Genomic DNA, 25397 nt, shown 5'->3' on the forward strand with positions numbered 1-25397 from the left:
TGATGGACTGTGGTGAAGTAAAATTATAAGTGTGGACACGAAGGAATTCTTCTAGCACGATAATGGGTCTAAGCACAACAGATACATTCCATGGAAGATGTACTTGGGTTAGAGTAAATAAAGAGGGCCTACCTCTTGGTCGCTTATCCTGTTTGATGAAGTCTTCACTTTCTCACTCCAACAATCTCTCGCTTCCTTCTTCAAGTTCCTGAAACAAGTAAACTACAACAACACACAAACATAATAATATACAAATCGCAATTCGACTTACTTAATGAGTCAAGAAGCATTAAGACATGGATATGTAATATTACAAAACATGTAGGAAATCAATCAATAGTTGCGTATATTAATATCAAAGATAGATTACAACCATTCATCTTGATGTCGCTGTCTTCCACTGACAAGACTAGGTTCCCACACACCTCTGCTAGCATTTGACGATGGCTTCAAACAACAATAGTTTTAAAGCTCTTCCCTTTAGGCTTCACTCCAAACCAAATCACACTTCTCCCTCACACAACTAGATAGCTACAACTAGTAATAGCTTGCTTGTCTACTCCAAAATAGCACCAAAACTTTGCAACTATAACACTCACACTAACTCTACCAAAAATATCAACTGTGACTATAACATTCATACTAGTTTGTGCTTGGGAAGAAGGGAGGTTTATATAGGAAATATGAATGGGAGATGGATCCTCTTCTTATGGGAGAAGGACTTATCCCTTGAGGTATTTCCATCATTATAGGGGAAAGGAGGCCAAACTGTCATCCTCGATCCCATCTGACCAAACCATTTACTAGAATTCCGTTACGGAGCTTCTAGAGCTAGAAGCTTCTATAGAATTTTTCTACAACTCAGTTAGATCTGATACCATGTAAAAATTCCCACTGTAGATCAACAGTTTATGTAATATACTAAAACACAATACAAGATCTACTTCTACAACACTTTACGGAAGCTTAATCACATATGAGCAGTATCAATCAAGAACAAATATAACTGAGAATGAGAAGCAATCACACATAACAAAGAAATATAATCCAGGGAAAGCCTCAGCCTAAAACCCCATTCTCTATATTACCATACAAGTGGAAAATAATCACAAAATTACACAAAGCCTTAGCTTGGAAGCCAAACAGCTCTCAGTATAATCCCTCTGCTACACATAGACAATCAAATGCCTCTCACAAACCTTCTCCTCTACCCTCGAAGCCTCCTATTTCTTTGCATAGTTTTTCTTGGGGTCCAGTGCTTCCACACATGTGAATTCCCACCTCACACTACTCACTTGGCCCAGTAGTAACTGCGTAATCCTGAAGGAGATGATTCCTTCTACATGGATGAGTTTCCTATATAGGGAAAATTCATCCAATTGATAGTACACTCTCCCTTCTCTAATCTCAACTGGGTCTCTGTCTAAACTCACATGCATGAGTTATTTATGAGAGAATATTCAGTTATCTGAAGTGCAGAAGTTACATGCATGCAAGCATTAACTAACTGAACTCACAATTAATTCAACAAACTGTTTTAATTAATATAATTGGACTTGACTTAGTTAACTAAGTCAACTAATTACAACTCAATATTACAACTCATCGTTATCTCTTTAACTGATGGATAAATTCGTCAATTTATGGAGAAACTGTTGCATGTCCCCACATAGACTTCATGTTTGATTTTCCTTAACTAATTAACTCAAGATGAATTAATTAATTAAGTTACACACTCCCTCTCAACAAGAAAGGCTTTAACTCGAACCTGATCCTGAACCTTTGGAATGTTCTGCATGCAACACTTCTTCCAAGTGTGGACACTCCAGCAACTCTAGAAACAAAAAAACTCCCAACTAACTTCTCCATTGGGCTAGAAACATACTCTGATGCTGAAGCTACCTCTAATGCTGACAAGTGCTCCCTCTCTAACCTGTGAGCTGCTACAACAATCCATGCATCTTGCACCATTACACACCTCTCTATGCCATCCTACACTGGTGCAACACTCCTGTGCCTCTCGCATTGTTGCAGCCTGCTAGCTCTTCACTGTAGCTCTCTTTACCGCTCCATCCATATCTTCCTCTACCCACTCAGCCAGTCTTGCTACTCCTCATCGGGGTTCTCATAGCAAAGTCGAATCAAAGAGGTTTGGTACCTCAAGGATCCTGCCCCTATTCCAGCCTTCTTGGGACGATCACTCCACATCGCCCCACCTCTGACCTGGAGGTATGGATGCATGTTATCCTTCTACCCACTTGGCTTGAAACTTCCCCCTACTGGAGGTCTCTGCATGAGTGGATGCCTCCACTTGGTCCCCTCTCGGCTTCCCCAGTTGTGGCTCCTCCACAACCTCCTGAAGCTACTTTACTAATCGTGGCTCCTCCACAATCGTCTGAGACTTCTCCTGTGGCTGCATGTTGAGAGGTAATGTACTCTCCCTCTCAACCACCAAGTCTCCATTAGTTTCCTTGCTCATCAAAGCTTTCCATGCATATTGAACCTCAAGAGCATACAAGTTCTTGACTCGTGAACCGATCTTCTTCACCTGTCTCATGATGATGTGTCTAAGGAAAACCTTTCCCTTACTGAAGACTACATCATAGCCTTTGTCTTCCAACATCGCGATCGACAACAATTTTTTCTTCAGTCCTAGCACATACTTGACATCGATCAAGGTAATGCGAGCTCCATGCTCCCTTTGAAAAACAACTGTGCCTACACCTGAGACACTATACTTTTCATCATTACCCATCGAGATCTGCATCTAGGGATCCTTCTCCTCCAAGGTACTGAATAAACTCCTGTCGCCAGTCATGTGGAAAGAAGCTCCACTGTCAAGAAACCAACCATTTCCCACCATGGATGAAACCATGCATGCGGAAAGTGTGAAATCCAACTTCAACTGTGAGGCTAGTGCCTCACCTTTTGATCCTTCCATAGATCCATCCTTGGATTTCATCAATGGAAAATTTGTAGCGAAATGGCCCACCTCATGACAACAAAAGCATCACACTTTCGATTTGTCAAACTTCTTCCCACCATGGGAAGAACTGGATTCGGAATGAGAATCCTTCTCCTTCCCCTTCTTCACCTTACTTGCTAAGGCACAATTTTCTTCATCGTCCTTGGATGATGAAGATCCATCTCTGGTGCTTCTTCTTATCTCCTCCTGCATCATATCTGACCAAAGTCATTCCCAATCTGTCAGTTTTTCTCTTCCATTAACCGAGTCTTGGTAGCTATGCCAGCTTTTAGGAAGACCAAGGAGTGCAAGACTCACCATGTCATCATCAATGGTCATGATCCCTACACTTCCAAGCTCATCCCTATAGGTGGCGAGCTTGTTCAGATATGTAGAGATTGTGTTGCCCTTTTCACACTTGATCTTATGAAGCTTGTCTTTCAGTGCCAGCTTCCTTTGATGAATGTTGTTCTGATATAGATCTTTCAATGTTTTCCACATCAAAAATGGTGTCTCCTTCCCATGGAGGCTCGAGAAAATGTGGTCTCGAACTCCCTCCATGAGGATTCTCCTTGCTCTAGCCACACATTTCTTCCATTTCGCCAGTTGAGCAGCATCAGTCGGCTTCGGGACTTCTTGATCAATGAAGTCCTTTAAACCGTTATCCTCTAATACTGCCTCAATGCAATCCTTCCAGGCTATATAATTTGAGCTGCCATCAAAGGCATACTTGATTCCTAAACCATTGAACGCCATTAGTGAAATTGAGATGCCATAAGAACTCGATTTCTATATTTAGGAACCAAAAACTTCAAACTCCTCCTTCTTGTATATTGTTCTTCGCCTTGATCACCTTTTCTCTGATACCATGTAGAATTTTTCTACAACTCAACTAGCTCTGATACCATGTAGAAATTCCCACTGTAGATCAACAAATTATGCAATATACTAAAACACAATACAAGGTCTACTTCTACAACACTTTGTGGAAGCTTAATCACATATGAGCAATATCAATCAAGAATAGATATAACTAAGAATGAGAATCAATCACACATAACATAGAAATATAATTTGGGGAAAGGCTTAGCCTAAAACTCCACTCTCTATATTATCATACAAGTGAAAAATAATCACAGAATTACACAAAGCCTTAGCTTGGAAGCCAACTAGCCTTTTCATAAACATTTAAAGGCCTCTCAAAAACCTTCTCCTCTGCCCTCCAAGCCTCCTATTTATTTGCGCAATTTTTCTTGCCATCCAGTGCTTCCACACATGTGAATTCCCACCTCACACTACTCACTTGGCCTAGTATTAACTGCGCAATCCTGAAGGAGATGATCCCTTCTACATGGATGAGTTTCCTATATAGGAAAAATTCATCCAACTGATAGTACACTGTCCCTTCTCTGATCCCAATTGGGTCTCTGTCTGAACTGACATACATGAGTTATTTATGAGAGAATATTTCGTTATCTGAAGTGCAACAGTTACATGCATGCAAGCATTAACTAACTGAACTCACAAATAATTCAACAAACTGTTTGAATTAATAACTAGACTTGACTCAGTTAACTAAGTCAACTAATTACAACTCATCCTTATCTCTTTAGTTGATGGATAAATTCCTCAATTTATGGAGAAACTGTTGCATGTCCCACATAGGGTTCATGTTTGATTTTCCTTAACTAATTAACTCAAGATGAATTAATTAATTAATTTACAAATAGCTGCTAAGATCAAATTCGAATCTTACTCACTATTTTAGTTTAGGGACTAACTAAAATAGGAATCTATCCCGAACTGCTAAAATTAGAAATGCTATTTTTATCACTTCCATTTTCCCTTCCTTGTTGCTGAGTCCAACACTGGTACCTGAACTGCTATTTATAGCAGTGCTATTTTCAGCACTTCTATTTTTAGCTTTTCTTGTTGCTATTTTCAACAGCTTCGACTCTACTTTAAAAAAATTTCCATAACAAGATCAACGCAAATGAAGTACAACATAGTCCCTCCGATTAGTTCAAGGAGTAGTGCTAATCTCTGCACATCGGCGCTGGGGAGACAAAGGCCATTAGCATCGGTCTTGTAAACTGGGAAAAAAAGAAGTTTCACGGGAAATGGTGCAAAAGGGAAATGATCTAGTCATGAAGAGGGACATAATGGGAGTTTCTCCATGAATGCAAAGCATGCGAGGTTCATTGTATAGGTCCTCCAGGATCAAGGAATAGGGAGTACAGGGACAATGACAAAATTCTGTGTAATAGATGCCCCCTAAAGCGTGAAGGCCGAGTTGAAGCGAGGGATCAAATGCTTTATAAATTAGTGCGGGGAACTGGTCTGCCATTGGAAAACATGCAAGAAAGTACAGATACATATACAGAAACTGAGACCTCTGTTAAATGGTACATGAATCGTGGCATGGACATAGCCATCCAGAGAATGATCATGTAAACGGATCTAGGTATGGGCATAGCCATCCGTCAAAGAGGATCATAATGAAACCAAGGTATGGTCACAACCATCCAATAATAAGAAGGATCACATATGATAGCTCATGGTCTGGTCGCGGCCAGCCATATGAAAAAGACACGCATATCATCACAATCATGTCACACCACTTCACAACTTGGACGTGTTTGATATGAGCCCAAGGTCTTGCACTCCAACATGACCCGATCAAAGTATAGATCCTAGCATTCTAATGGATGTGTTGAAGTCGAGCATGCTAAAACGTCACTTGATTACTAGAAAATGATGTAAACTGTTAACAGGCACGAGAGAAACTACCAATAATGATGATGGCCCTCAAGGTACTATCAACACAATTCACACAATGTGAATATATGAACTGAAGTCAAACAACCGTGAAATCACTCGATCGAAAGCTGATGATGTGAACTTGTCATTAAGTGCGAAGAACTTTCCATTAGGGCATGCAAGCTCTAAGGTACTAGAAGGGAGTCTCTCAGTCAGCGTCTCAAATAATGAGTTGAAGTTGACAGAAAGAGACCATGTCGAAGGAAGGCAATAATGAATCCCACATCATTGACACGAGACGAGAGGATGCAAAATGATTTTGGATGACATAGAGAATAATAGGTAAGTGTAACTGCAGAAGGACAACTCTTGGACATATCAGCAACACAACTGGAAGTTTGGCAGCTCTTGGATCCATAGGATTGGTGGTCATGACGACATGGCAGAGATCATAAGGAAGGAAAAAATGAACAACCCAAACCCAATAAGGTAAATGATACAAAGTAGGATGTCTTAACCCGACACGAAGCAAAGAGTGTCATGTTCAAGAGTGAGCTGCCGACACGACTCATAGATTTCCAAATTTCCCCCACCATTTCTGGTGAGTACCCTAATTATTTTTTAATTGCAAGATTGAAGGGGATAGCATATGCTTGCACTATAATTTCATCCTTCGGATGAATCCAACCTAGTAAGTTTAACGAGCCCTAGGAAGTAGAAGCTCATGTTCGTCATGATGACGAATTTGATGTTGTTTAATAATTTAACGAGTCCGACAAAGGTGTAACTCGGTATCTTTTTCATGTTTAGAGAGTTTGAAAAAGACACGTAAAGGAAAACTCCACATGGTCCTTTTTCGTACATTTGTGTCTCTCAAGCTCAAAAAGGTAGAAAAAAATACTTGAGAGAATCGATTGACCATTTCAATTTCGTAAATGTCTATCCAACATGTAATTAGCTAATGCATCTGTAAATGTATTCATGCGTCTAGGAATATGATGATATGTAATATGATCAAAATTCCTTTTCAATAGGTGAATACGAAGATACATTCATAATATTTGAGGGTTCCTGATGGAATATTGCCTGTTGAGTTGAAGGACGACAAGCTGTGAATCCAGGTTGACAACCAATTCTTTGATGCCCAGACCGATGGCTTCTGACAACAGTTCAATGAATGCAATGTATTCAGCAATGTTGTTGGTTGTGCAGCCTAGTCAGATACCTTGAAGGTCAATCAACTCACCATCAAGGTCATAGAGAGCCCATGCCACGGATGATATGTTCCGGGTACTATGGAAAGCACCATCGGTGAAACCAATGTGAAGAGTTGTAGACATCTACAAAGCAAGAAAATCATAGTAAATAGGAAAGTTGTTTGAAAACTATCACAAAAAACCACGTTCTAAAAAAATGAATCAGATACTAATGTACATAATTAACCATGCAATATGACCTAAGCATAATACTTTTTGAGGTAGGAGTCCATGTTGGGACTTGGGTATTTGATCAACACAAAAGGGCATCATAGTTTAACCATTGCCTTGACGAGTAAGCATTGACTTAGCGAAATAATGTTAGAAAATTATATATTACGGAGCAATGGAACACATAAAATATTGTAGAAATATAAACACAGAAAATGCACAAAACAAGAGAGACACAGATATACGTGGTTCACCCAGTTTGGGCTACGTCCACCCCGAACAACCAGTCCTTCCTTTTTATTATCCAGCAAAATGAAGAGACACAACCTACAGCAAATCCGCTGTAATATCCTTTGTTTTCTCTCACAGTCTCACCTCTCTGTTTCTCGCTCACAGAATACACATATATATCACACAGCCTCAAATACAATGCCCTCATACAAAGAGAGGGGTTGCCTTCTAGGGCAAAAAACCCTAAACTAAACATAAGTTCTACCGTCAGATCATCCGCCTAATGAACGGCCCAGATTGACTAGAAATTACTATACTTTTACAAGGCAATTTTACAGCTTTTTTTAGCTTCGGGGGCGCTGCCCCCGAAACCCCCCGCCAGGGGGGGGGCTCCCAAAGGTCGCAGCCGCCCCCCCTGGACCCCCCCTGCAGCGAATATTTTACGGGAACTGGGGTCCTATGTGGTGATACCTTTGAATATAGAAGATAATCAGGCTCCACACCCAACAATCTCCCACTTGGAGACTGATTGTAGCAACTCCACCACTGCTCCATTTGCTGAACAATGACTCCTCTTTGGACCTGGCTATTTCTCATCTTCATCGTCATCCTTGAAGACCAACTGAAACTGAGCATATTCTCAGTTTCTCCCTGGTTACAACTTTTGTTAGCATATCTGCAGGATTCTGGCTAGTGTGTATCTTTTCCAGCTTCAACTCTCCATCTTCCAACACTGATCGTATGAAATGGTACTTGAGCTGTATGTGTTTAGTCCTAGAATGAAACGTTGAGTTCTTTGCAAGATGAATGGCACTTTGGCTATCACTGTATAACGTGCCCATATCATGCTCCTTACCCAATTCACCCATAAACCTTTGTAACCAAATCATTTCTTTACTAGCCTCTGTAGCAGCAACATACTCTGCTTCTGTTGTTGAAAGTGCAACAACACTTTGGATTTTTGAAACCCAACTGACAGTTGTTCCTCCAACAGTAAATACATATCCTGTAGTGCTCCTCCTGTTATCTCTGTCACCTGCCATATCTGCATCAACATATCCTTGTAGGGAGATGTTTGAACCACCAAAGCATAATGCTTGATTTGTGGTACCTTTCAAATATCTAAGAATCCATTTCACTGCCATCCAATGTTCCTTTCCTGGATTGTTCATGTACCTACTTACAACTCCCACTGCATGTGCAATATCAGGCCTTGTGCAGACCATTGCATACATTAAGCTTCCAACTGCTGATGCATATGGAACTTTAGACATATAATCCATGTCTTCCTGGGTCTTTGAGCACATTTCCTTGCTAAGTTTGAAATGGCTAGCAAAAGGTGTACTAACTGGTTTTTCATTGTGCATGTTAAATCTTTTCAACACCTTTTGTATGTACTCATTCTGAGACAATGTTAATTTACGATTTTTCCTATCTCTAGTTATTCTCATACCGAGGATTTGTTTCGCAGCTCCCAAATCCTTCATTGCAAATGAATTTGCCAATTTTCTTTTGAGCACATTTATTTCCTGCATGTTAGATCCTGCAACAAGCATGTGATCTACATACAATAACAATATAATATAGTTGCCATAATTTTGCTTTTTCAAATAAACACAATGATCAGAGTGACATCTAGTATAACCTTGTTCAGACATAAACTTGTCAAATTTTAGATACCACTGCCTTGGAGCCTGTTTTAAGCCATACAAGCTCTTCTTCAACCTGCACACTAGTTTCTCCTTCCCTTTCACCTCATATCCTTGTGGCTGCTGCATATATATCTCTTCCTCCAAATCCCCATGGAGAAAGGCTGTCTTTACATCTAACTGCTCAATATGCAAATCTTCAGCTGCTACAAGACTTAAAATAGTTCTGATTGAAGTCATTTTAACAACAGGATAAAATATTTCATCAAAATCAATACCTTTCTTCTCTGCAAACCCCTTCACCACAAGTCTAGCTTTATACCTCTGTTTTCCTCCATCTTCTTCCTTCAGCCTGTAAACCCATTCATTCTTCAATGTAGTTTTTCCTACAGGCAACCTGACTAAATCCCAAGTCTGGTTATGCATTAAGGAGTCCATCTCTTCTTCCATGGCTACCTCCCACTTCTTCCTGCTTTCAACCTGCATTGCTTCTTCATAACATTCGGGTTCACCGGAATCAGTCAGCAATAAATAATATAATGAAGGAGAGTATCGTTCAGGGGGTCTACTTATCCTGGTAGATCTTCTAACACCACTTTCAGGTGTTTCGAGTGCCTGTTGTTGTTGTGGTGGTTGCTGTTGTTGTGGTTGTTGATTATTATTATTTTGAGGCACCTTTACTTTTTCAGTGATTTCATCAAAAACTGCGTATTCCTTGTTTTCCTTTCCCTGTTTCTTTTCCTGCAACTGATTCTTATACAAGACCTTTTCATTGAATATTACATCTCTGCTCCTAATGATTTTGTGATTTTCGTAATCATATAAGCGATAACCAAAATCATTAACACCATATCCAATAAAGGTACATTTCTTTGACTTTGCCTCAAGCTTTGTTCTATTTTCTTTATCAATATGGACAAAGGCCTCACAACCAAAAGGCTTTAAAATAGAGTAGCTTACCTTTTTACCTATCCATGCTTCCTCTGGAACACCACCATCCAAGGAACTTGAAGGCCCTCTGTTTATTAGATAAACAACAGTATCTACAGCATCTGCCCAAAACTGTAAAGGCAATCCTGCATGCAATCTCATGCACCTTGCATGCTCCATGATTGTTCTGTTCATCCTTTCTGACACACCATTTTCTTGTGGTGTTCTTGGAACTGTCTTCTCTCTGCGAATTCCATGCTCTGAACAGTACCTATCAAACTCTTTGCTGCAATATTCACCTCCATTGTCTGATCTAAGACACTTCAATTTCTTTCCTGTCTCAATCTCAACCAAAGCTTTCCATTTCTTGAAAGTATCAAATACATCAGATTTATTCTTAATACAATAAATCCAAGTTTTTCTAGTTGCATCATCAATAAAAGTAACATAATAACGAGAGCCACCAAGAGATGATACCTGAGCAGGTCCCCATACATCTGTATGCACAAGCTCTAATTTTTCATTCTTATTTTCTTTCCCAACTCTGAGAAATCTGACTCTCTTCTGTTTTCCATAAATGCAATTCTCACAGAAGTCCAAATCAACATTCTTCAAACCCGGCAACAAATTCCTTGAGTGAAGAATCTTCATCCCCTTTTCACTCATGTGTCCGAGCCTATGATGCCATAATGCTGCATCTGCTCCTTTGGAAGTTAAAGCATTAACAGAGTTAGAAATACCATTGCATAAATACAATGTACCAACCTTTTCGCCTTTTGCTATTACCAGGGCTCCTTTGGTGACCTTCCAAGCTTTATCTGTGAAAGTTGTCACACAACCTTCACCGCCTAACTGCCCTGTTGAAATCAGATTTTTCTTTAGATCTGGAACATGCCTTACCTCCTTTAATAGCCATTGGTTTCCATTCTGCTGTTTTACAAGAACCTTACCCATTCCAACGATTTTACAGGGTTTATCATCACCCAGATGAACTTGTCCAAAATCTCCTTGAACATAGTCTTGAAAGTATTTCTTATCAGGTGTGGCATGGAATGAAGCCCCTGAATCTACCACCCAGGAATCAGTAATATTTTCAAAAGAAAGAATCAAAGCATCTTGTAACACCTCACCTGTCACATTTGCTTCATGATTGTTTTCTTGCTGTGCATCTCCTTCTTTTCCCTTCCGAGATCTACAGTCTTTCTTTAGGTGTCCTTTCATTCCACATTTCCAGCACACTATCCCCGATCTGGACATGGATCTGCCTTTCCTTGATTTACTGCGATATCCTGAGCTCTTTCCTCTTTCGATTTTTCTTCCTCTAGACTCTGCACTCAAAGCATTTCCCGATGTCTCACCGGAGCTTTTCCGTCGCATTTCCTCGCTAAGGATAGCACCGACAACATCATCAAACTTTAAAGTACTAGATCCAGAAATAGAGTTACTAATGGCCATTACCAAACCATTCCAACTTTCTCGTAATGAGCACAAGAATAACAGAGCTCTAACTTCATCATCAAAGTTTACCCCTACAGAACTTAACTGACTTGTAACTGTATTAAAATCATTTAGATGGTTTGCAACAGATCCACCTTCTGACATATTCATATTAAATAACCGTTTCATAAGAAATACCTTGTTTGAGGCCGAGGGTTTTTCATATAGTTTCGACAACGTCTGCATCAAACCCTCTGTCGTGGTTTCCTTCGAAATATTGAAGGCAACTGACGCAGCAAGGCACAGCCGTATTGTTTCGAGTGCCTTTCTATCGAGAAGGTTCCATTCTTCGTCTTTCATACCTGTCGGCATCTTTGTTTTTCCGCCCAATTGTAGGTATAGATATTTCTGATACAGATAATCTTCCATCTGCATCTTCCACAGCGAGAAGTTTTGGCCGTTAAATTTCTCAACCCTAAACTTACCATCTTCCGCCATTTCTCCCACTCGAACCAGGAACCCTTCTTTCCTGCTAGTTTATCACCCAAATAGACCTTCGGCTCTGATACCAGTTGTTAGAAAATTATATATTACAGAGTAATGGAACACATAAAATATTGTAGAAATATAAACACAGAAAACGTACAAAACAAGAGAGACACAGATATACGTGGTTCACCCAGTTTGGGCTACGTCCACCCCGAACAGCCAGTCATTCCTTTTTATTATCCAGCAAAATGAAGAGACACAACCTACAACAAATCTGCTGTAATATCCTCTGTTTTCTCTCACAGTCTCACCTCTCTGTTTCTCACTCACAGAATACACATATATATCACACAACCTCAAATACAATGCCCTCATACAAAGAGAGGGGTTGCCTTCTAGGGCAAAAAACCCTAAACTAAACATAAGTTCTACCGTCAGATCATTCACCTAATGAACGGCCCAGATTGACTAGAAATTACTATACTTTTACAAGGCAATTTTACAGCTGTTTTTAGCTTCGGGGGCGCTGCCCCCGAAACCCCCCGCCAGGGGGGGGCTCCCAAAGGTCGCAGCCGCCCCCCCATGGACCCCCCCTGCAACGAATATTTTACGGACGGCGTTGCCGCCCCCATTTCGAACTGGGGTCCTATGTGGCGATACCTTTGAATATAGAAGATAATCAGGCTCCACACCCAACAAATAATGGAGTAGAACTCATATAAGGCTTTGCTCCCATGCCCACTGGGCGAGGGAGGGTTACAAGTTAAAGGAAAATCAGTGAAAACTTGGGTAGGGTGAAAAATCTTGAATCCATGAAGGGATAAAGGTGCCCTCAGTTGAAAGACCTTGACTATGTTAGGATAAACTGACACATCAACGAACAACGGGGAAGAGGACTCTTCGAAAGTGGTAGACATGACCGTTGGGCAAGGCAGGAATTAGGAGAGATGATGAGTATCGATCCATGGTGGTTCCTCGAGAGACATGATTTCCATGATACCTTCATCAATGAGGAAGGTCTTGGCTAAGGGATCGGATGATTCCAAAGTGCCAAGCCAAGGGGATTAAGATTACATATCAAGGGAGGTCTTCGACATATGAGAATCAGAGGATGCAGTGCTCGAAGCTAAAACAATTTCCATGTAATTGACTTCGGCGGGACTAAGCAGCATAACCTTGCCCCAAGTATCAACAAGATCTGATGCGGGTATGGCCCAGGGATCAAATTTGACTGAGACCATGTTAACAGAGGCAACATGAGGAGGTGGGAGTGGAAAAATTCCCATTAAGGCAGAATCTTTGAAGAGACCCATCCCCACACTCTCATAGGGAGCACCAGAGTGCTTGATGTACAGAACATTGTCATTCGAGGAAAGAGACAAAGAAAGACAGCTGATCGATGGTGAGAATCTTCCCTTGGTGTGGAAAACAGATCATGTGAAACAAACAGGAGGCCATGGCATGAGTCTAACTTCGGCCAAGTAGAAGATTATAATTGAGAATGGTGTCAACGATATTTACTTCGACATGCACTCTCTTGCCTTCCAGGGTGATGACAAGGTTAGGTAAGACACCGAAGGGTCATGAATCGCGCCCATTGAAAGCTTCCAAAGTGTTCGAAGAATCAGTGTAGGGGAACCAATAGCCCTCCAGCATGTAGTTGACATGGTGCAAGTGGAAGCACCTTCATCGATGACAGTGCGGTGGATGGTCTTTTCATTAATGATTAACTGAATAAGAAAGGAAATCTGATGAGGGAGCCATGGAACATGGTTCTCCAGATCGAAACATATCAAATTAGAATCTGTGGGATCAATGCCCTTGAAAGTTGACCACAGATATTTCCGATGTGATGGGTAGCTTTGTAGTACCTCGAGAGTTGACATGGATGATGTCACCTGAGCCAAATCCTCAATAATATTGTAGTGTTGAGAAGCTTAGGCGTTGGGATTATACGAGGATTTTTGCAGCACAGCTAGAGAGGGCGGCCGTGTAACAGAATCAGGGTTAGGATGCTCAATTTGCAGAGGGTGAGAATTTAGGGTAGAAGAAGAAGAAGGTGCATCTTCTTTTTCTTTTCTAGTTGTTGGAGCTGGAATTTGATAATCTTCTTATCAGGTATCCACACTAAAATGCATGATCATCATGAACACTTGAGATCCGGAGGAAGCAGATCGGGGTTGGTCTACCATTTGGGTCTACTAAGATAGAAATGGCTCTTTAAGGACAGCAGGTGTCCCTTTAAGCAGGTGACTAACTTTGAATCGTCGAGGACAATCCTTAGTGTAGTGATACTCCTCGTAAATGAGGCAAGGATACTTGGGTTTCTGTTGCAAAGATTCGCCAGCAGAAGATTTGGGAGGACCTTATTTTGGGGCATCGACTTTAGCTTTGCCTTCACCTTTCTTCTTTCCTTTCGAGGATTTGTCCACTATGGTAGAATGGACAGCATGGACCTATGAGGTTTTACCAGGGGGTCGGTTCTGAGATGAACTATTAGAAGGCATGCGAGACCAAATTCTATTTGGAAGAATTTTTAGCAGGGTCTGGGATACTGAAACAATAACTCCATCAACGGGAGGAACAGTTGGTGACTTCGATGATGCAGGATCATATGATGGTCATGGAGCATTGGGTAACAATTTCCATAAAGTGCTAGACTGAGAGTAAACCAGATCCAAGTACTGGGCACAAGCAATGGCTTGCTCTTTAGTGACGCATCCACCCATAACTATATCACGAGCAATTTGGGCTACGAATGATTTGGTAAACCATTCAGTAAGCAACTGATCAACTATCTCGAATTTTATCAGGCAACATCTACATCTGCATTTGTCGATATGACCAGAGATGTGTGTCGTGGTGTCTTGCTTAAGTCAAAATGTCATCCTGGACCCCATCCCGCCAAACCATTTACCAGACTTCCGTTACAGAGCTTCTAGAGCTGGAGGCTTCTGCTCTAATTTAAAAAACATTCCATAACAGGACCGGTGTGACTGAAACACAGCTCAGTCACTCCAGTCGGTGTGAGGAGTAGTGCTAATCTCTGTACATTGGCGTGAGGGAGACAAAGGCCCTTAGCATCAATCTTGTAAACTGGGCAAAACAAAATATTCAAGGGAAATGGTGCAAAAAGGAAATGATCTTCTGATGAAGAAGGACATAATGGGAGTTTCTCCATGAAGGAAAAGCATGTGGGGTTCATCGTAGAGGTCCTCCAAGATCAAGAAATGGGGAGTGTAGGGACAGTGACAAAATGTTGTGTAACATGGACATAACATAGTAGTGTAGGAAGATTCATCAGAACTTCACTTAAAGAATGTACAAATGAATCCCTTTTACTAGGTGTTGCACAAAAATTGTCACCTTGACATTCTGCAATCTATGTGAGTCCATTACCACTCACACTTTCCTCCTTTGCAAGTCTTAAGTGTCAGTTCTTCATATCAAGCCTTGAAAATAAGAGAAAGCCCTCAAAAGTATCTAAAACTCCAGCTCTGCACTTTATGTTAGCATTATCTGCGGTTCCACACCTAAAGGTAATGTCTCCTGCACACCTGACCACTCTGTCTCTGTGTTATGGGTGCGGACCCCTGTAAAATTCAAGAAGGCGCAAGTATGTTCTTAAAAACTCACTTTGAGTCATTTCTAGAAGCTTCTGGAAGGAATCTTGAGGTAGCAAGTTCGCTCCTTTAAGGTTCATGCATCCCATACCTTAAGGAGCTAACCCCTTGATGTGAGGAGCTTATCCCTTTGAAGGAGGACTCTATCCCTTCATAGGTGGACCTGTAACGTCCTTCCTTTGCAGTATAAAATGAAGGATTTGGCTTGTTACTTGAGAGGTTGAAAGCTCAATATTTTTTAGGTGAAATGCTGCTGGAACTTAGTCTTCCTAATCGAGCTTTTGTGAGGAGAGATTACATACTTCTTTGATCTCATTTGGAAGAGTGTAAGGCTTGTCAAAGTAAAGGAGATTCCGGTTTCGGACCCTGGGAAGAGCTTGTACAACATCAAGGCACCAAAGGTTGTAAAGTTCTTCTATTTCAAAGTTAATACAAATAAATTTATTTTTCTCAATAAGCTATGTTTGATGGTTTATTTTATGGATTCCTTGATCACCATAATGAACATGATCTATGATATTAGCTATGCAGGTGTTATTTGACGTGTGCTTGTTTGTGATTGCAGGTTCTCAAAAGGAAACTCTTTCGGATAGTTGAAGGATGGCTGCTACAAAGTAGCGTTGGACTTAAGGTAGGGTCTAAACACCTCTATTGTTTTTATTAATGAATTGAAATATGTTTAGAGAAAGGTAGATTTGCTTGTCCTGCTTGTTGCTAGATATCTTTTGATACTAGGGAGATCAGCCTTGTCCGCAAGGTCGATTTATCTGGCCAACAAATTGGTGACTCCGTTGGGGAACTGAATTTGATTTTTGGTTTTCCATTTTCTTTGACTTGAGAAACTTGTTCTTGTTTCTGGTTTTTGGTTGATGTGTGTGGGATTGGGTAGTTTTTAGGATCTAGATTATTTTTTGTTTTTTGAAGTTTTCAGAGGACCACACTTTCTTTTTACAAACAGTACGGGAATCTCCGCATTTTTCCTTTAGTACACAGAGCGGTACCGCATCTGGTTCTTCTGGAAGCCTGCGGACCCTATGAAATTTTTTGAAAAACGTAAAATGTTTTCTTCTAGTTAAGTTTAGGTTTTATTTACGGCTTTTAGTGTCTACCCAAATCTACATGTGTTCTGTCAAAAATCTCTTGTGAGTAAGTTCCATTCATATTTTTGTTTTAGATGATTTTCTAGAAGTTTTGCATGCCTCGATTGGTTTTCACTTGGTCTATGTAGTGACTCAAAGATTAGAAGCCTAAGAAACCTTAGATTACCCGGGTGTCTTTTTGTCTTCTTGATGAGTCTGACTAGTTTGTGAAATTTTCCTTTGGTGAGAAATAGATTTATTTTTCTCTTTGCAAATCTTTGAATGAACTTGGTTATAAGTTTTGAATTTCAATTTTATAAAAGAAAACATAGCTGGATGTTTTTTGATTGATTAGTTATTCTGAACGAATTAATCCTTAGTTTACTAAATAACTAAGTAAAACGTCCTCAAAAATATTTGAAGCTTTTATTCTGATTAGGTTTTTAGTAGTTTTTATATCTCAAGATTAGTTTTTGTAGTTTTGAGTGTTTTCTAGAAATTGTAGAATATCTTTTGAAAGAATCATTTTTTTAGTTTTTGAGTGTTGAAAAACAAAGGGATTTATTGTGAGCATAATTAGTAGTCTCGTTTTGAGTTCTTATTGAAAAGTACAAAAAGATTTTCTTTTCATTTACATGTTGAAAGAAAGATTTTTTTTTTTTCAAAGAATTGCATTCTCAAACTCTTTCTTTTAGCTATAAATTCATTGAAGGAAAAACAAATTGTTTATCATTTTAGGTGCATTTTTAGTGTTTTTGGAGTCAAGTCTTCACACCATCAAAGTTTCATTTCCATACCTATTGACTTAAGAAACAACCCATAAAAGTAATGCTTAATTAAAATTAATCTAGCAATCTTTTTCATTTCTACGGCTCTTATCACCAATATAGCTTAGGATAGTATCTTGGAGTAGGGAGTAATTAACTCTCCAAGATAGTTAAAAAAACAAGTAGCTATATCTTGCGGTAGGAAATAAATCCAATTGTAATTGATATGATCTAGGAAGCTTCTCTTAAAGGAGTCAATCACGAGATCATGTCTGAACCTTTGAGATAATCAAGTCTGTCTCATTGGGAAAGATAGAAGATTTGTGTGTATTATAAATGGTAAACCTTGGATTAACCATTGTCGAGGAGCCTGGGGTCACTTGTTGGTAAACCTCAGATTGATCATGTCAAGGAGCCTTCAAGGGGATTGAGCTTTGTTACTCTGCCCTTGCGCGTAGATCGGATCTTAGACTGTTCCCCTAGTTGTATTTGTTACTATTGGTAACCTTAGTGTCCATAAACTTAAGATTATTTCCTAAGGTGACGGTGAAGGACGGGTCTCACTGTACCTGGAGCAGATGTCGACTAGACTCACTTGGACTTTCTGGGGGGTTCTCTTCACTCGAGACGGTTTTGTGAAGAAACTTGTGCCAGTCTGTTTCATTAAGCAGGTTGTCGGGGTAACTATTCCAACCGCCCTTTCTGTATTGAATTCTACAAAGTTGGATTTCATCACCAACTACTGTTTCTGTTATGGAAAGTTACTATTTCTGCGTGATTTGAACTCTTAGATTTTTTAGGCATGTGATTCAATTATTTGGTTCTTTAGAGACTTTAGGTGGTTTTATTGAGATTTTCTTTGTTTACATGTGAGTAATTAAATATTTAATCGTGTTTGAATTACCAAGAAAATCCCATAGACTTCGGGGGAAACCTCCCAAGTATACACCAAGCCAACTTGAAGGGCTACAAGCTCTTGTATCACCTAGTGATAGTAGAGTCGGGTCACCGAAAACCAGAGAGTCATCTTTAATTGTTCATCCTGATTATCAAGTTCAAGCAACAGAGTATATTTCTGAACCAATTTCATTTTCCGAAGTTACTAGTAGTATTTCTCCTACCAATGAATTAGCTGAAGAACCTGAAATTTCTGAATCTGAAACCGAACCTACTGCTACTCCATCTTCAGGATTTGCTTCTCCAACTTCTAGTGGTCCTGGTTCACCCAAGGTAGGAAGTATCATTACCCAAAATCTTCCTTCTGGACTCATTTCTATTGAAGAACTTGTTAGTCCGGACGAAGATATAACTCTCCCTGAAATTCAACCAACTTTAGATCTTAGGGAGTGTGAATCAATTTTCTACAGTCCTTTTAGGAGTGATGCTTGGTACGTATCATTGGAAAACTTTTTAGAAAACGCGGGTCTTAGTTTTTCACCACCTCGAATTCCTTTTCATCCAACACCCTGAGGTTATTATCCTCCATTGAATATTTCGAGGCAGTCATATATGTTCTCCCAAACACTGGAAGCATTTTTATATGGCGGTCCTTCTGTTCCTTCGGGGTATTAGTGACTCACTGGTAATTTTTCAGGAGCATCTCCTCAACCAATTGAACTTGAGATATCAACTGGTAATAATGGAACTCAAGTGTTGACTATAGAATAAATACTTATGATGTCTGGTACTATTCCAAATCTGCAACCTCAAGGTAGTCAGTTATCGCCTGGGGGGCAACCCCAAGGTAGTCAGTTACCGCCTGGAGGGCAACCTCAAGGTAGTCAGTTATCACCCGAGGGGCAACCTCAAGGTAGTCAATTATCACCTGGGGGGCAACCTCAAGGTATTCAGTTACCACTTTGGGGCCAACCTCAAGGACAGTACATACCGTCAGGATAGTACCACAGACTCAGTACATACCTCAAGGTCAAACCCAAGATCAATATATACCTCAAGGTCAACCCCAATTTCAGTACATTCCTCAAGGTTATCAACCTCAAGGTCAGTACCCAACTCAAGGTTTCCAACCACCTTCTGGTCAACCATTTGTATAAGGAGCTAGAAATGTACCTCTCAATTATTAGCCCTACGCTCAACCCAGTTATGGTCCTCAATATGCTTAACCTTTTATGGGTCCATACCCCAGAATGAACATGGTGTGGGATCCATCTCAAACTCAACAGACAATGCAGCTGAATGTGCAGTTATCAAGTCAACCTGGACAACCTTTGGTTTCTCGTCCAACCCAGCAACCTGTCCAGCCTACTGTTCAAACTTCTGCACCAGGTTCAGTTCAGTAGTTTGGGCCTAGTTCGCCTCGAAATTCGCCTCAAACTACTACTGCAACTACTGCAGCTTCTGTTCAACCAATCACACTTGTTTCTGGAGTATTGGTATCTCCGGTTTCTACTGTTCCTGTATCAGTCCAAACTCCTCAAGCCTCTTTACCACAGTCAAGACCTACAGTTCAGACTTCGGTCCAGATGCCTGTAGGACAAGCTAGTCCAAGTACGGTTGTCACAAGTCAACCACAATTCACTTATCAACCGTACCAGGGACAGTATCAATTTGGTCCTATTGTACAAAACCTAGTTTATCAGTATCAACCATACCCTGGATATACTTATCAACAACCTCAACAACCCCAGTTTGGTCCAGTTAATCCTGGTTTTCTGGGAGGTTATAATATTCTTAATGAAAATCCAATTCCAAGTTATCCTGGATATCCTACTCCTCGGGTTGGTCTTGTTACCCAAGGTTTTTGCGACCCTAACCGTCAGTTACCTTTTATTGCAACTTTGGACTTACCTGATTTTTCGCGCCTTACGAACGATCCAATTTACTATCTTCCGTATTGGCCGCCAATGCCTAATAAGTTGCCCAGTGATATCCCGAAGTTCGAGGGTAAGTCAGGAGAAGATCCGTCAAATCATGTGATGACTTATCACCTCTGGTGTGCATCTAATTCCATTATTGATGATTCAATTCACTTACGTCTTTTTTAATGAACTATGATTGGTCTTGCTGTGAAATGGTACATTGAGTTACCAAGAAGCCTCTTTTTATAATTTTAGTCAGTTAGCTACTTTTTTCTTAACTCATTTTCAGTTGCCTTTCAGATACGACAATGGCATGGAATTATTAACTTCATTAAAACAATCCACTTCCACATATATTTCAGATCATATTCATGAATGGTGACATAGACGATGTTTAGTGAAAGTTTTTATTCTGGATCAAATTTTAGCAGAATGGTTCATTAAATCATTATTACCTAAAATCATTGAAGATGTAGCTAAGGCAGGAGTTGTTATTGAAGAGTAAGTAATTGATCAGGCTCAGTACCTTGACCTTGTTTATATGCAGTGAGGTACTTTACATGAAAAAATCCCTGATCTTTAGAAACAAAATTAAATAACTGCAGCTCCTTCAGGGTCTCGTGCTGCTGATGGTATGATTGGTTGAGTTAGTACCAAAAGAAAGAAGAAATATTCAAAGAATTCTTCTCCTATTATAAATTTACCAGATTCCCCAATAGGAGACTCTTCCGCTGAAATTCCTGCTGATATCCATGTCGTAGAATCATCTACAGCTAAACCAAAATACTGTGGTAAAAAGAAGGGGAAGAAGAAAAATAAACAAAACTCAAAAGAGAAATCAGATAAAAATGAATCTATTGATGAGAAACATAAACCTCGCTATCCTTGTCTCATTTGTGATGAGGAGCATTTTGCAAGAGATTGCCCACATCAAGCTGAGGTTTCAAGAATCGTCAAAGGTTCTCAAACGCCTGCTGTCTTGAAGGATACTTTTCCTAGCCAAGATAGTAATATGATTGGTTCTTCCTCAAATGCCTCAGAAGAACCCATTATGATGATTTCTCATGTTAGGATTGTGATGCGATCACAAGATTATGGTAGTAAAAATCCTGTTGGTGGTAAGGAAGCAGAATCTTCAAATTCAAACCCATCAACTTCAACTCCTTCTGGTTCTGATCTACCACAGATTGAGAAAACTAACCTTGACTTAGTAATCAAAGCACCTGCAAAATGTATACTTCGGAAGTCAGCTCGCAATCCACATGCGAGAGCTACTCAGAATTATAACATTGTTGAAGACTTAGCTATTTCCCCTTCAGCAATGTTGGCTTTGGAGGTGCTGCAATCATGCCCAGCACAACATAAATTACTATTGTCGGCTATAGGAGCTGTTGATATTCAGGATTCAAACCTAATAATCTTCGGTTTAGAGAATAGTGCACCTTGGCTACCTCATCAAATGGCATTTCATATTCCAGTGTTAGTAAAAAACATACCTTGCTTTCAGACTGTGATTGATGAGGGAGCTTCTACGTGTATTATGTCGATCTAGTGTTGGAGATCGCTTGGTTTTCCGACACTCAATCAGTCCCCAATGATTCTAAAGGCTTTTGATGGCCAAGGGTTCCATCCTTTTGGCATTTCGCAGGATTTACCTATAGGGGTTGAAGGAAAAACTGTAAATCTAGATGTGGAAGTGGTTGATGCCCCTCTAGATTACAGCCTTCTCTTAGGTCACAGTTGGTCTTCCTCTATGACTGCTATTGTTTCATCGGTCTTTTGGCTTATGAATTTTCCTCATAATGGAAAGATCATTACGATAGACCAGCTAACTTATTTTTCATCTGACCCAGCCTCTTCAGATAGTATGCAACATGTGGGTAAAACAACTATCCCTTACAAGGATGTTGGGGTAGGTTTCATTAAAGATTCTCGTTTACTAGGAACTTTTTCTTTCCCTCCTCCTAATGTATAGCCTTCTATTGCAACTATTCATATGATTTCATCGAACACTATTGCTTTTGATGATCCTTGGATCGTACCTTTCGATTCTGAGGTGGATTCATTTGGTAACGCGATGCCTTTGAGTCCCTTTGAAATTGCATATCAGGCTATATAGTTGTTTTTTGACTCTTGTTCAACCGAAAATGATCCAATGAATGTGGTCCACAGGGAATCACTTTCAATATCAACCTCATCTTCAACAACATTTTCTTATCCTGTTCATACTGATGAGCAGATTCGTGAATTTTTGTCTGTTGATGATTTACCATGGGAAGATCTTCATCATCGATCTTCGTTTTTACCTGAGCTTGATCATTTTGAAAATGATTTTTCATCTATCTTTACCGCTGACTATGTCAAAGAACCACAGAATCCATTGCAACATCCTGATTCTGAGTTAAATTTGGGAAATATCTCTTGAATGGTTCCTATTGACATTTCAGTTAAACCCGGAATTATTGAAAACATTCATATAGGTGCTTCCTCTACGGACGATGAAATCCAAAATTACAAAGCCCTATTTCAAGAATTCCGCAACGTGTTTGCCTGGTCATATGAAAAAATGCCAGGAATTGATCCATCAATTGTTGTCGATGAAATTAAAACTTACCTGGATGTTAAATCTATCTGCCAACGTTTGCGTCAAATACACCCGCGAAAAGCTACTGCTATTAAAGCTGAAGTTGAGAAATTACTTCGAGCAGGCTTCATTTATCCAATTCCCTTAATGGATTGGGTATTGAATATTGTTCCTGTTAACAAAAAGCAAGGAACGATAAGAATATGTATCGATTATAGGGATATTAATCGAGCTTGTCCTAAAGACAATTATCCAACCCCCTATATCGATCAAATTATTGATGATTGTGTCGGCAATGAAATGTTCTCCTTTATGGATGTTTTTTCTGGTTACAATCAAATCAACATACTCCTTGTTGATCAACCTAAAACAACTTTCATTTGTCCATGGGGGACATTTGCTTATTGCAAATTACCTTTTGGATTGAAGAACACTGGAGCAACTTTTCAAAGGGCTATGTCTTACGCATTTCATGACATCAAGCACATCGCGTAGCCTTATCTCGATGATTTACCTACCCATTCATTACGTACAGTCGATCATCTCACTCATTTACGAGCAATCCTTATGAGATGTAGGCATTATAAAATTAGGCTAAATCCACACAAATGTGTTTTCTGTATAGAAACGGGTCGTTTAGTGGGATTTATCGTTTCAAAAGCTAGCATTCATGTCGATCCCTCGAAGGTTGAAGCTATTGTCAAATTACCTCCTCCTTCAACTCTTCGCCAACTCCAAAGTTTGCAAGGGAAAGCAAACTTTTTACGTCGTTTCATTCCTAAATACATCAAGATAACAAAAGGTTTTACCAGGTTGTTGAAACAGAATACTCGATTCTTTTGGGATGAGATAGCTGACAAATCTTTGGATGCACTTAAACACGCGTTGACCCATGCACCGTTATTGCATCCTCCCAACTACAACCAGAATTACTTTTTGTGCCTCGCTGCTTCTCATTCCACCATTGGGATGGTTTTAGTTTAGGAAGATGAATTAAACAATGAACATGTGATTTACTATCTTAGTCGAACTCTGAATCCGACTTAGCTTAAATATTCGCATGTGGAGAAATTAGCCTTAGCAGTTGTTCAAGTTGTCCAAAGATTTTGTCACTACATCTTATTATGCAAAACCATGGTAATTTCTGACTGTAACCCTATGATCTATATCTTGACCAAACAATTGCTAGGGGGCAAGTATTCCAAATGGATAGTTATCCTACAGGAATTGGACTTGGAATTTGAAAAATTCAAGGTTAAGAAATCTTTGGTTTTTCGGAACTGATGTATGATTTCCCATGTACTGATACTGAAACTGTGGCAGAAGAGCCCATTGCAGATTAATCCTTGTTTCTTATCAGTACTCTTGATCCATGGTATGGAGATATTATTGTTTATCTCCAAACCCAATCTTTGGAGATAACAAACTGTATGGAGATATTATTGTCCATCTCCAAACCCAATCTTTTTGGCCTGAAATCTCATGATCTCAATGATGGAAAATATGTTTCCAATCCCAACAATATAATGTTATTGGAGATACACTCTATCGTCGTGGGGTGGATTCTGTTTTCAGACATTGTATAACTCATGAAGAAGTTGAAAAGGTTCTGAATGGCTGTCACTCTGGAGCATGTGGCGGTCATATGTTTGGGTATGCCACAACCCAAAAGATATTGCGCGCTAGTTATTTCTGGCCATCCTTATTCAAAGATTGTATCTATGTAGTCTGGAAATGCCACAATTGTCAAAAATTTTTATCGTAAGATGTGTGCTCCACCCGCTCCTCTCCACCCTATAATTTTTGTCGGTCCTTTCACAAAGTGGGGTATCGACTTTATTACATGTAACCTCACTCGGCCAGGGGGCATGCGTATATCATCCTTGCGGTAGATTATTTTACTAAGTGGGTCGAGGCAATGCCTACATTTTTGGCAGATGGAAAAACTGCTGCAATTTTCATTTTCAATCATATAATTTCTAGATTTGGTGTTCCTCAAGCTATTATTACTGATCATGGAAGTCATTTTTGAAACATCATGATGATTGAACTGACAGATCAACTTGGCCTGCGTCATGATAGTTCTACTCCATATTACCCACAGGCTAATGGTCTGGTTGAAGCTATCAATAAAGTTCTAGTCACTATGATCCAATGAATCATTGGTATTCATAGGTCGAATTGGCATAACATGTTATTTTCAGCACTTTGGGCATATCGAACCTCAGTAAAAACATCAACTGGTTTCACTCCTTTTGAACTAGTTTACGGTTTGGAAGTAGTGTTACCCATTGAATCTGAAATTTCGTCATTGCAAATAGCCATAGAATTACTCCCAGCCACTTCCGAAGAGGAGAAACGTTTGTTGTACTTAGCTCAGCTAGATGAGAATCGATGTGATGCTGCATTAGCAATCGAAACTCATGCGAAATGAATAAAAGCTCAGTACGACCGAAATGTTACACCTCGTCATTTTTTGGAAGGAGACCTAGTCTTACTATATGATCAAGAAAATGATAAGCTAGGGGCTAGAAAATTTGTACCTATGTGGCATGGCCCTTATATTGTTAAGTGAAAGCTGGCAAAAGGGGAGTATGAATTGGTATATTTTGATGGTATCCTTTGGGTAAACCCATA

Source organism: Pinus tabuliformis, chromosome 5_2 (assembly GCF_031772625.1).
Source record: "Pinus tabuliformis cultivar Carrire ecotype Pingquan chromosome 5_2, CPIR1, whole genome shotgun sequence".
Classification (NCBI taxonomy): domain Eukaryota; kingdom Viridiplantae; phylum Streptophyta; class Pinopsida; order Pinales; family Pinaceae; genus Pinus; species Pinus tabuliformis.